This window comes from Octodon degus, unplaced genomic scaffold, assembly GCF_000260255.1.
Source record: "Octodon degus isolate 3935 unplaced genomic scaffold, OctDeg1.0 scaffold00016, whole genome shotgun sequence".
NCBI lineage: Eukaryota > Metazoa > Chordata > Mammalia > Rodentia > Octodontidae > Octodon > Octodon degus.
Window position 1 is genome coordinate 12,623,593 of NW_004524592.1, and position 14,186 is coordinate 12,637,778.

Sequence of the window (14,186 nt, forward strand, 5' to 3'; positions counted from 1 at the left end):
GAAACCAGGGAAATAAAGTCATCCATAATGATTTATAAAACAGAGAAAAGGACTATACTTTTTAAAAATAACATTTCCAAGAGGTATCTTTTTGACAATAAAAACAGAATGAATGTGTCCAAAATACTCAATCAACAGACGGGGTTCAGATGATCTCAGAAGGGCTCTTCCAAGTGGAACTATGTCCAAATCACAGCAGAGGGAGCACACTTAGGAAACTTAATAACAACAATTCTTCCCTTTCCTTGTAGTTAACAATTGAATATCTTTTCCTTTTATCCAGCTCCATCCTGCCAAAGCATTTTCTGTGTACAAGCTGGCAACACCAGAGAAGTTGTCATCTTCTTTCTTTCCAACTCTTAGGACTGGTAGCCAAAGTGTCATTGTTGCTCAAATAATCCATTCCATCTGCCAGCAGTTTCTCCATCCTGAGTGCCATCTGCCAGCCTCCCTGCTTCAAGTCCATGCCATGTTGCCTGTTCACTGTTTCAAATGACTCTTTCACTGGAAAGGAGAGGGAATAAACCAATCCCTTTCTGTTCTGACCATCCTTGGTAACCATCCCAAATACTGCCCTTGGGCTCACTGGTTCTAGGAGAGGAAAAGCTCAACGGCTTGAATAAAATAGTTTCTTTTGATAGTTGCAATAAGCTATTAGAACATTAATATAATCAGCCATTAATATAACACGTTTTTATAGCTGTTTCCTCTTCGTTTTTATAAGGTGTTCTTGATTACAATGAAATATTCCTCACACCGAGAAGCAAAGGCAAAATAATCCTTGTTTCTACAGTTAATCCTGATTATTTTAAAAGCAACTTCTGACAGAAATTAATAATTCAGTTGAATGTTATTAACAATATAATGTTAACTTTATGCTGCACAGCACTGTTCTTCACTCTAATCTACTTAAAATTCCTGACCTTAAAGCAGAAACAAGGGTTGCATAACAGTAGCTTAACGAGGTTAAACCTAAAGAGTTCCATTAATATCCTCCCTAAGGCCACCAGGAAATTCCTGAAAGCAGGAAAGTGTCAGACATTTCAGTGGATTATGCTCAAGGGCTTTTCCTTCTAAATCTGTTACTACTGGGAATTTATCTTATGTCTCCATCACTGTCTAGCCTTTAGTGGGAGGCCCCTTTTATTCCCAATCACTCATCAGAAATCCCAGGAAACTCAACTAGCATGAAATTTGGAAGCCTTTGCTATCCCAGGATCAAAATTAAATTAGCATTTAAGTGAATGTCAGGAATCAAGTTCACTCATAAGAAATGACAGTATTCTACTAAAATGTCAGGAAATATACATATTTTAAGCAGCAACATCTGAGGTTTTCTAGTCTCTACAGATGGTAATGTTCTCCATAGGCACGTCTGATCTTTATAAATGATGGAGGATACTCTTATTGTATTAACCTGCACTTTCTTTTAAATTGCTTAGCTTTGTAAACCACACATCTTGATGTTAGGAAATGTGGCTATTCTCATGGATTTCAGAAAACTATCTTTTCTACTTCTAAAATTATATAATAAAAGTTTGAGTTTTGATTTCTCCAATTTCTATCCTCAGAGGAAAAGTATACAGTTATTATAGTTGAATACTTAGGAAGTTCACTAAGTAAATTTTCATAATATTCATAATTATTGTTATCTATTCAAAGATAAAAAGGAATTAACTAAATATTAAATCTTGTTCTTTAGTATTAAATTTTTACCTTGAAATTTTCATTTAATTTCTTCTCTCCTTTTTAAAATATATACTTGCAATACATAGTAAATACATTTAACTAGTACAAGCACATATTGCATCTGACTCTTTCTCTTTCTTTTCCCTCCCCAGCCTATCTGACCCGGCCCCCAGATCCTCTTGTACCTGCACAGTCTATCCCCCTGCCTACCACCTTTATTAAAAAGTAAAAATAGTATTTACCTCAAATTTAAGATTTTTACATTCCAACATCAATAAAATTTGAGAGTAGAAAAAGTTCTGAAAGATTTTCCTCAAATATATAGACAAACTCTTATGAATATTAGAAATGTGGGAATAATGCATGATTTTATGAAAGTTAAAAGAAATAATCTGAAATACAAATTGCTTTTGAAAATTCTAATTGAGATTATAAACAAGTGTGTTTAAAATTAGGTGATACACTCTGGTACTTGAAATTGAGAAGGGATTTTACCATACCATGATGACTAAGGAGTTGATATAATGTGAGTAATAACTTATTTAATGAAGCAAGTAATTTCTTTCCATAATTTAAATATATATACTTACAGTATCCATGATCTACTACTTATTACCTGAATGATATGCTATTGTCCATTATAACAAAATGTAAAGTTATCAGTGGTTGACATGGATAGATTTCACTGGAGGATAGTTTGAACACATCCAAGTTAGCAAGTACAAAATCATTCTTCTCCAAGGATGTGATGAGGCCTATGTTTTCCTTACTCTCTCTTGAATGGAGGTCTTGATGAAGTTCAGGACTCATTACCACTGTATTTGTCACTGAGTTATTTGAGAAAACAGCATAGGAAGGAAGGTACCTCATATTGCCCTGTCCTGTCTCCCTTGAAGCAGAGCCTAACACTCCCATTTGGGAGGCCTCCTGCATGTATTCAGAGGAAAGCACCTTCTTACCTCTGAAGACAAGGAACAAAGAAGAAACAGGCTTTACTAAATCTCTCTCCATTTTACTATTAGATTATCGTCTTTGTTTAATAGGAATTCTCAGGCCAGGGAGATGGATCAGTAGAATAAGCGTTTGCCTGGCAAGCCCAGGGTCCTGAGTTCAATCCCTGGTACCGCAAAAAAAAAAAAAAAAAAGGACTTCTCCACAACTGTTCATTTCTTAATCAAACTTGGCATAAAGAGTTTTCCTTGTTTCTATATGTCTTCATATCCTTACAAAATGCTCATTCTCCATACTGTAAAACGTACACAAAACCAATCTGCATGGTTTTCTCTTGTTAATCTATCTTTTATTATAGGGGTCTCTACCATAAACTTAGAATGGGTAAGGAAAGAATTTTTTCCTGTGCTTTTTTCATATAGCATCACTCCTAAAGGCATCAACACCCCAAGATAGTAACATAAGCATTCTTCAGTCGTGAGAAAAAGAGCTATGCTCTGATGAGGAGGCTTTCCCCTAAAATGCACATTCACAAATTGGTAAAGAAAGATATTCCTTGCTGAATCTTGTCAGAGATATTAACTGAAGAAAACTGAAAAAAAAAAAAGATAGTTACAGTTACCAGGGGATTAAGATTCAATATTTAAATAGTAATATAAAAATACTATTTAGAGTTTGTCTGGCTCTTTGCCAATGACATAATGAGTGGGAGATTCTTTTTAAATTTGAAGGGAGAAAAATCACTGGAAAAAAAAGCATCTAATTACATCACTATAGATTGGTGCATAGCTGTATATTCATTTGTTTAGACCTAATATCTTAAAAATACACAAATCTTAATGATGAAAACTGGCATTCCTCTTTTTCTAATATTCACATTTTTAGGAAGGAACTATGAAAATGTGTGCAGGAAACATTTTACCCTCTGTCTGAAGGATGACAGCCATTGTGAAAGCTACTAAGTGTTTGTTATATATCTCATATGTTCACAACACAATATTAATTAAGTGCACTTTCTATCCTTGATAGAACCCAATTCCCCATTTTATACCTCTCCAGAATCTTTCATTGAAAACATATAGTTTTCTTTCATGATTATTTTCAGTAGATTTGTTTCCTTTCCTCCACCTTATTGTAAATAAGAATTCTTCCATTTAAGCAGGAAAATCTTTTCCACACTTTATTTAACCTGCGGTCTCTCTGTGGAATAGAATCAACACTTTCCCTCACTTACTGTCTTCCTTACTGCAATGAAGATGGAAACTCCTGAGTACTCACTGAACCAATTCCACACAGACCTTGAAAGTGTTGGTTCCTTACTTTTTCTCCAGTTTACTGGTCCCTCTAAATTGCCTTCCACCTATCTTTCTCAGCCACATCTTACATCACTGGTTCCCTTGTATGATTTTCTTTAGTTTTGTAAAGTTTCTTTCGTTGTCTTCATGCTCCTAGCTCTTTTCTATCCCAGAATCTTTGCATATGCTCCTCTCTCTACTCAAATGTTCCAACCCTTGCTCTTCCATTAGTATTTTCATGTCTGAATTCTTATCTCAACTTAATATTCCCTCCTTGGAAATGCTAGTTTGATTTATATTTAAACAAGACTCCTATACCTCTTTCCTATAAATCCTTTACTGTTTCTGCCTTGAATTTATCACAACTTGTAATTACACATTTATTTGAGCAGTGATAAATTAGAATGTATTTTATTTATTCAACTGTCCTTCTCCTTGACTGAGGCCCACATAGCAATGAGCATAAACACTGGGTTCACTGTCAGCTCCTCAATATACAATACCTACATGCTTTGTACACAAAAAGTACTCAGTTAACAGAAATGAAAAAAAATGACTGAATGTACCCTTAAATTGCTTTTATTTTTCTGTTCCTTGCCAAAGGTTATTCTTATGTTATGGTTCAGCATGTCCTTCAGATGCCCATGATTCTAGACAGAAGTTCCAGTACACACTCTCATTGTCAGCTTCCTGAAGTCTGATTTATTCCATGTAATACACAAAGAACACTGAATGAAGGCCAAATGGTGACTGCAGTTAGCTAAACCTTGCCCTCAAAAACCTGACTTTGCCTACCATTCTGTCTAAGCTTTCACAGGTATAGACTTCATCTGCCCAGCACTAAATTTTTACTCAAAACTCAACACATGTGATGTTACCCAACAGGAAAGCCTCCCTGACTTTTCTATCTTGAGAACAGATCTTTCTATTTCACTATTATGGAGTCTCACTTAGTGCTAAAATCTGTAACAAAAACTACAAACATAGCTATCATCTGTAACAATCCTTCTAACAATCTCTTAAAATTATGCAAAATACATTTTTCAAGTCAGGCTTAATCCACAATAATGCTCAACATAGTAATGACTGGATGCCCATGATGACAATAATTTTAAAAATCTGGTTACAAGAAAAATAGAGAGCAAAATAATGTCAAAGAGCAGAAATTAAGGGCCAGCCAAATAGCTCAGCAGACTAAAGCAACTGCTTAGACGGACTCAGGGACTAAGGTTCAATCCCCAGTGTGCTCTGCCACCCCCACCCCCTGGGTGTGCTGAGCTGGCTACCGAGACTGGGCATAGTGGCATGCCTTGTAATCCCAGCATTTGGGAGGCTGAAAACAGGAAGATCACTACTAGCCCAATCTATGTAGTGAGACCCTGTAGTCCCTGTACTAAAATACATAAAAAATTGAATATATTAAAAAAAAGACCGAAAAGTTGAAAATATGTTCTAGAAATTCTTTTATATTTGGACATCTAATTAAATAATTTATTTAAGTCCAAGACATTGCCATCTGGTCCAAATGGTGAAAAACAAAGAAGAAATGCCATTAGGATTTAGGACCTGCAAGAACCTCCTTGATTTATTTATTAAAACAACAAACCAGATTGTGGTGAGTTCCCTCTAATGATAAATCTTATCAATGAGAGCCAATACATTCCATCTCCATTAAGAAATTTCAGCTGATTTATTAACCTTTAAGACTTCAATAAGTTGACTCTTAAACTGGAATAATTAGAAGTGCTTTTATAAGTAAAAAACAAGGCATTCTGGAGCATGACATTTCTGCGAAGTTACTCCATGTCTTGAGCACATGAAGACTGAGACTAGAGGTACAGCACCTCAGCTTCTTGGGAATTGTAGGAATCCCTAGAAATCTGCTAGAGAAGCTTGTTGTATATACAGATATTTTTTTTTCAATATTTAAGTACCAACTTATAAGTTTTTGGACTAATGTTTCTCACATTTCCCTGGTCTCTGGAAACAATCTATCAATTTTCTTTTTTAGAACACTATGTACACAAAATGTTTTACACTGTTGTCATATGCATTGTTTTAATACAACCATCTTTTATTTTAGTCCTTGAAGCTAACTTTAGCTTACATATGTGTATGAATATGCATATGCATATATGCTGTACATAGACAAATATACAACGTATTTTGATCATTGGCAATGATACAAACTACAGAGCACTGTGCCACCACTAGGATTTAAAGGCATAACTGAGGAAAGCCTCAAAACTTACAAAAAAGTCTTTGTGAAGAAATCAGAAAAAATAAAACAAATCATGTTTGTGCTAAAAAATTAGCCACTTATAAAATATCACGTTATTTTTTAGTTGTTCTCCTTAATATCATACTGTGGGAGTTGCAATGATTTTGAAAGTACATACATTGTTTTATCAAGCAAACCATCTCCAAAAAAGACAGAAACACATGTATAATCATGTGCTTCTGATCGTTTTGCTGAGCTCACTACATTGGCCAGAAGATAATGGGATTTTCATTTCACGTGTCTACTTATAAATAACAACACAAGGTCAAGCCTTGTAATATACTTAACATTTATAAAATATCTAACGGAAAATTCAAATACAATTTGGAAGTCCCAGAAAATGAAAATTATCCACAAATGCCAGTCTTAAGTTAATTTTATTTTGTTCATTCATTCATTTATTTATTTACTTTGAGCTACCTGGGATTGAACTCAAGACCTTGTGCTTACCAAGCAGGTACTAATACCACTGAGCTGTATCCCCCGCCCTTTAAGTGATTTTTAGACTAAAACTCTAAAGTAATTTTTATATTTTGAGTAAATCTCAGTATGATGCTTACCATTCATACTGAGAAGTTAATTTAATTCTACTTTACTTTTCTAGTGTTCAAATATTTTGCAAATATTTTATAGTTTTCAAAGCACACGGGGCCATCACTGGATTAGTACAGCAATGGTACAGAGAGACCGCTGCTCCTAATCACATCCTTCCAGAGCTGTCACAAAGCAAAATCAAATAGGACAGCAGGCTTGAAACTCTGTTTTAAAAAAAATTTCTGTTCACTAATTTTTATTGATGATTGAGAAAATAAGGCAGAATAGAAGTATGGATATCATCAAGACTAATACATGTAAAATAATGAGGCATACCCATAACACAGGGCAATTTTCCAATGGCTTGGATTGCTGACATTATATTTGGGAAGGCTCACATTTTTCAAGTATTCTGACTACAGGAGAATTTTCACTGATCTAAGAAAAAATTTTTACCTGACAACTAACACAAAATTAGCAACCAACCCAGGCCTACTTAAACCCTTCAGTGCAGAAGTCAGGAGACCAAGTAGTTCAGCACTTTCTCTTACCTCACCAGATGGGAACAATATGATTCCTTGTACAGCACTCAGAGCAATTTTCCAGACACTCATAATGATCAAGCTACCAATGCAAAGGCAGCATATACCATGTGTGGAAACTGTAAGACATTATGTTAGACATAAAAGATGCATTAGGTGCAGGCCTTGCCCTAGCTCACAAAGTAGTACCCAAACACACAGGCATGAGTCAGCATTCCACCTGCATGTGAGTTATTCAGACAACACGAAAGGAATATAACAGCCAGGAACAGCAATCAGGGGATGGGAAAGACCTGTAGCACAGCACACTGAAATCAAGTGACACACTAAAGCAAATGGAATAAGCTGTGACATAGGACATGTATCGGCATCTTCTGGCTCATGGGAACCATCCAGTGCAGTAAATGCATCCACTTTTTACACACTTTTGCCCCAGTGCTTAGGCATGCAAGGAAACATGCCTAATACCGACAAAGTTCACCATGGTTCACTTCTCAAAAACTTACAGGCCCTAGTCACAATACACATAGTCTCGGCTGTCCCAGAAAAGTGTGCTTTGTGTAAAATGCCAAATGGTATAGTGGCTTCCATTACTTTTTTTTTTTTTTTTTAACTGGGAGAATAAGTTCAATAGTAAAGTAATCTCTTTCCATTTATATTAGTAGGAAAACAGAAGAAGAGAACTAACAAGACAGAGATATTACGCCTCGAAATGTCACATTGAATAGTGTTTCCTTTTTTGGCTGAACTGGGGATTGAACTCAGGCCCTTGCACTTGCCAGGCAAGCACTTATTCTACTGAGCTATCTCCCCGGCCCCCTGAATAGTGTTTTCAATGAAACCAAGTGGAGACAAAATGTAAAGGAAACTCCATGAAGCCACTCTGCAAGCACCAAGAACTGAGTTTTGCCAAGGAAACTGTAGAGTGCTTTGACATGGCTGACCACCATCTAAAACCTAGACTTACGGGTCTGGTCGCAAGAAGAGTTACATATTACTGTACCTCTAAGCAACTGTATACATGTATGTACCAGTGCCTGTTAATGTTCAGTTATCTAATAATTGCTATTTTATTTATTATGTACTAATTCACATGTATGTACCAGTGTCCGTTAATGTTCAGTTATCTAACAATTTCTAATTTATTTATTATGTACTAATTCTCTATCTTTCCATTTCCAGAAACCATTGTCACTTCTAGAAAAACTAAATAAAAATTGTCTTATCTTTTGATAAAAGAATGTATTTGTTTTGCTCCTAATGTTCAATGATTATTTAAGCCAGCTGGAAAAGTTTTTAAATACTAATGCAAGCATAGATCTTTTCCACAAGTAAATACATAGTCTCAAGGACAGGAAAAAAAGAGCAGTGTTGGGTTTTTTTTACATGTTTTAAGATTTCTCCTGTTTATAAACACTAAGTAACATGGCACTAACCTGTTGTTAATCAGATACTTTGAAAACATACTGTGTGGAAATACAGTCTTTCAAAAATTCTTGAAATTAATGTGTGGGTACAATAACACTGTTCTAATATTTAAATTTCAGGGGTTGGGGAGATAGGTAGGCAGTCTAAGTGCCTGCCTGGCAAGCACAAGGTCCTGAGTTTTAGTCGCAAAACCACATGTCATGCTGGCCCTATAACCTTGGGTGTGCCATACTGGCCACCAAAACCAGGCATGGTGACACATGCCTGTAATCCCAGCACTGGGGAGGCTGAGGCAGGAGGATCACTACTAGTCCTAACTACATAGCAAGACCCTGTAAAAATTATTTGAAAAAAAAAATTCAAGAAAAGGTTCGGAAGTCAGCTTACAAAGAAGTCAATGCTCCACTATTCCCTAACTGCCAAGATGACCTCCATATTAGTTAGAATTCTGCATCTTGAACCATACTCATTTAAAAGACTGTAAGAAGGTCAATTTGAAACTAGTCATATGCTGAAATAGACACTAGAAAAAAAAAAAAAAAAGAAAGAAAAAATGTCATTGTAATCCAGCGTGGATAATGTACCTGAAAGTGTACCTTGATTTAATATCATTGTCTTATGTCTTTTTGTGTTTTCTGGCTTGTTAGCCTGGCTATTAATCTGCATGTATGATAATTAACTTTATGAGGACTTACAAATGAATCTGATGGGGTAAAGAAAAGGGGGCATTTGAGGAAAAGGGGAAAAAAAAGAATTGAGATCTATAATGTTCATGTACCAACTCCCTACCATGAATGTTATCATTACATACTGCAAACATGTACTAATAAAATGCAAAACTGAAAAGAAAGGTTTGAAAGGCAATGTGCAGCCTAGTCACATGCTGAAACAGCAGGAGGGAGAGGTTTGGTTTTCATGCTCTAATTACAAATATTTATTTAAAAGTGTTTCTAACTTTAAAGACTATATAGTAATTTATGATTGGAAATAATCACAATTCTCAAGAGTTTCAGGAGTCTCCTCTTGTCCTGCAGATTTCTCATTTCTCCATCTGCTTGAAAACTGACAGCACTCTAATTATCCTGTTAAAGTTAATGGACCCCAAATTTGATTCTTAAATCTCACTGGATGTCTTTTTCCAATAGCCACAAACTTCTTTTTTATGATATTTTCCTCCTTAAAATTACTGAACAAAAATTTTCATAAAATCAATTTATATAGCTAACAACCTTTAAAGAATAAAATAAAAACAACCACAAGACAAACTGAAAAACACAAAGGCTCTTAAATAAGAGTTTTAAATTAAAATAACTTTAAAATATTTTTTAAAAAATTGTTAATGATGAGCTGGTGTGTGCTATCACACCAGGTTAAAGTTTAGCAATTATCACATTGTTCACTGACACACGTATAGAAGAAGGTACAAATCCCCAGGACATATCAATAGTAAAGAGTTTACAGTAGCCATTTATAGGAAATATTCAAAAGTTTTAGAAGCTAAACACTTTATGCCCTCAGTTCAAATGGCATTAGAACCAACTACTAGATGGAAGAAATCGGCAGTCATTTGAATATATCAACACTGGCGATGGCAGAAAGGGCATGTAGGTATAGATGACATCCCAATTTGTAATTCAACAACTTCACAAGCACACAGGTTTTCTCAAACAATTCCCACAGAATTCTAAAGCACATAAGCCTGAAAACAAAAGGAAAACTTCACGTCACACTTTATTTATTTATTTCTTTGTTTGTTACAGGGTCTCACTACACAGTTGGGACTAGTAGTGATCCTCCTGTCTCAGCCTCTCCAGGGCTGGGATTCTAGGTGTACGCCACAGCATGTGGTACGGGGATTGATCAGGTAGAGCTTAGACTACTGAGCTAGCCCACTGTTTGATGATTTTAAAAACAGTTAAGACTTGAAAGGATAAAAACCCATAAACATTAGCAAACAGGGCTTAAGTAAAACAGAGAAAAAATATAATTATTGAAATTTAAAATTGAATATGTTGAAGTACATTTTAGACAATGCTTAATAGAACAATTAGAATTTAAAAAATAATTTGAAGAAATAGTCCAGAGGTAGCATTATGGACATTCTGTGATGCAAATTATAAATGCATGCTTTTAAGATTCAGGGAGAACTGAGAGATACTATGTAACACACATATAGAAAAATAATGAAGCAGATATACTGTATTTAAAGAAAGCACTTTAGTAAGTTTTCCTGAATTACTGTAAATTATTAAACTCCAAAAAAATCTCAAGCTGGGTAAATTAAAAAGAAAGAAAAGCCATCTATATTCAGAATGGTAAAACTCCAGAAGAAAAAAAATTAAAAAGAAGATATTAAAAACAGAGAAATATAAATCACTTACAAAGGAATTGTAAGTAGACTAAGGTGATACGTTGGCTGCAATCACAGAAGCCAAAAATAGAGGGATAATTTTTCTTCAGTGTGCTATAATTCTCTAATTAAAATCCTGTGTCTACTGCAACTAACATCTAAAGGCAAAGTGAGCTAGGCTTAATAAAGTGGGAGAAATGATGGAGATAGGAGATGAGGTGTGGTGGAGCTGCTTGGACAGTAAGCATGACCTGTTAATTAAAGATCCAAGGGCTGGAGCAATCGCTCAGTAGAATAAACACTTCCCTGGCAAGCGCAGGGTCCTGAGTTCAATCCCTGGTACCACAAAAAAACCCACAAAAAAACCCAAAAACCAAAACAAAAAACCCCACAAAGATACCAGAACAAGGGCAAGAACAGTTCTCCACAGCCTGCACATGGACTTGTCGCAAGAACTGAGGAAGTTTCCTACATCAGGAGTAGCCCTGATGTCAGCCTGAGCAGTTGGTAATACAAAGAGGACGATCCACGCTGACTTGGCCACTGTGCTTCCTTACGCAGAGGCCCAAACTCAAATTGCAGGGCATACTTCTGTTTCAACTTTTACTAGTTTACATTCACCCAGCAGAGCCTGTTTCTATTCATACCTCCAATAAAACTTTCCTATTGTTCACACTTGTCTTGACTAGTTTCTTGCTAAGGACAGAAAGAATATAGAAACCACCTCCAGAAGGAGAATTCTGCACCTCAAGACCTAGTAATATTACTATTGAGGACCTTGCTTGCTGTGTATATTAATCTACAATTTTTCAAAAATATAGAGAAGTTCACATAAAAATGTAACATATAGCAGTTAACATAAAACTGAAATTTTAATTGTTTCAGTTTTGCATGTTGCTATATACTAATGTACAATTAAAGTATATTTTTACACTGCTTCCAATCAAAACTCTTTGAAAACCACTGTTTCATACCAGTGGCAGCAGCTACTCATATCACCGGAATACTAAGTAAAAAAAAATATAGAAAAATAGGTTTTGTAAATTTCCCTCCAGACAAAAACATATCCAAATGGTATATTATTAGGGATACAGAAATACATGATGATGGTCTATTCCTTAATCACTATGTGACTATACAGAATTTTTTTTTTTTTTTTGGCGGAACCAGGGATGGAACTCAGGTCCTTGTGCTTGCCAGGGAAGCACTGATTCCACTGAGCCATCTCCCCGGCCCCTGGAAATGTTTATTATTAAATCTGCATTTGTATTTTAAAAAGAAACTGACAACCTTAATGTATGCCTGCTATAAAATATGCAGCACATTTTTAAATAAAGGAAGGATCCCAGGGTGTAAAGCTTTCTGGTTCTCTCCTTTCTATTCAAGTCAGAAAACGAAATGGAAAAGAAGGATTGTGTATGCATTCTGTGGTTCAAAAGCTAAACACATTTCACGGAGTCAGACTCCCTGGTATAAATATTGTGTTTCTTCATCATGACAATTCATTCATCCAAAATATACAGGAGGAAATGGTAGAAAAATATTCTTTATATAGAGAGCCATAGTACTGTTTTTAATTACTATATAACATTATCAATATTACCGTCGTAAAATATGTTTAAACATTGGAATGAGTTACTCAGTCCAGACTCCATAAAAATGATGTGGACTGGTGGCCTGAACAACAGAGACTGATTTTCTCAGTGTGGGGGATAGAAGTCCGATGTCATGGTTTCAGCAAATTGAAGCTTGGCTGCTACCTCACTGCTTGCTCATCTGACATCTCCAAATGTATTAAGGCAAAGAAAGAGATGGAAACAGTACACAAAGGAATAGTAAATATCAGAGTCTCCTCTAAGGAGTCACTAATTCCCTCATAGCATGACCCCACCATTGTGATCTCATTTCTCCTGGGTTTCCTCTTATCTCTATATAGAATTGTTCTGGGGGAAAGGAGTTCAACTATGAATGGGGAGCACAGTCAATACATAGCATGATCATTTTTAAAAATCTGTTATACTTTTGCCATGAATGTATATTTCTTTATGATAAACACCTAGCATTTGAATACAGATTAAAAGACACATTTTTTACTTTTCAAGTTACTCCCTAAGTGACCTAGCAAAAAGGCTTTATCCATTTTCCCTGAAACCACTGGTACATGAAGAACAAGTGTTTTCTCACAATACTGGATAGTCTCAATCCTCATCAATTTAATCATAATTAAGAAAACACTGTTAATTTCTAATTTCTATATAAATAGGGAATATAAAAATATCATCAATGTCTGTTATTTTTTACTTCAATGGATTTATATTTTCTTCTTTTTTTTCTTTTTTTACTTTTTAAGACTTCACATTTTCCCATGTACTTTTCTTCATTGTTGTCTCAGTTATTCTTCTCTTGTTGCTGGTACAAATACACAACACCCAAAATTATTTAGCTCACAGTCAGTGGAGGTTTCATATACTCAGCTGGCTGCAGGGCAAAGTGGCACATGGCTGAGAGCAGACGTGTATGGGAGTGGCAAAGAGCAGAGAGCAAAAAGGAGTGACAGCAGCTCAGGCAGCTAGCTAGCCTCTCTTTCCTCACACCCATAATCCCAGCACTGGATCACGAATCAATCAGAAACTCCAGAAGCTGCCCCACGACTATGAGGCTTTGGGGGGGGCACCTAGATATAATCCACACAATTGGTTTTCATTTGGATTTATATTCTAGCTTTAATCCTTTGCTAAATATATTACAGGTATCCATTTCCATCTATGTAACCTTCTAACGTTGTATAATGTCTTATCACATTCATGTTTTCAACTTTTATATAGAAATACTATATAGCTCAATACTTTCTGTGGGTGAAAAGGACAATACAATCTGAAAAATACTTGTGGAGTCACTTATTATCTATAACTATTGTTTGGAAGAAAATTAATTTTATTTATTTTTAAAAATTTTTTTAGGGAAGGGTCTACAGGATGTTCAGGGTCTCACTACTAGATCAGACTCACAGTGATCTGCCTGTTTACAGCTTCCCAAGAGCTGGGATTGCAGGCACGTGCCACCACGCCCCGGCTCAATTGCTGTCACAGCGTGCCCCAGGGGCGGGGCTAGCAAGG

At 35.6% G+C, this 14,186-nt stretch overlaps 1 protein-coding gene across 1 annotated transcript in view; it reads right to left on the reverse strand.

Annotated features, from left to right (window-relative positions):
- Nucleotides 1-14,186, reverse strand: part of Pard3b (par-3 family cell polarity regulator beta) — a 1,028,738-nt gene that overhangs the window by 847,761 nt on the left and 166,791 nt on the right. The window lies entirely within an intron of this gene.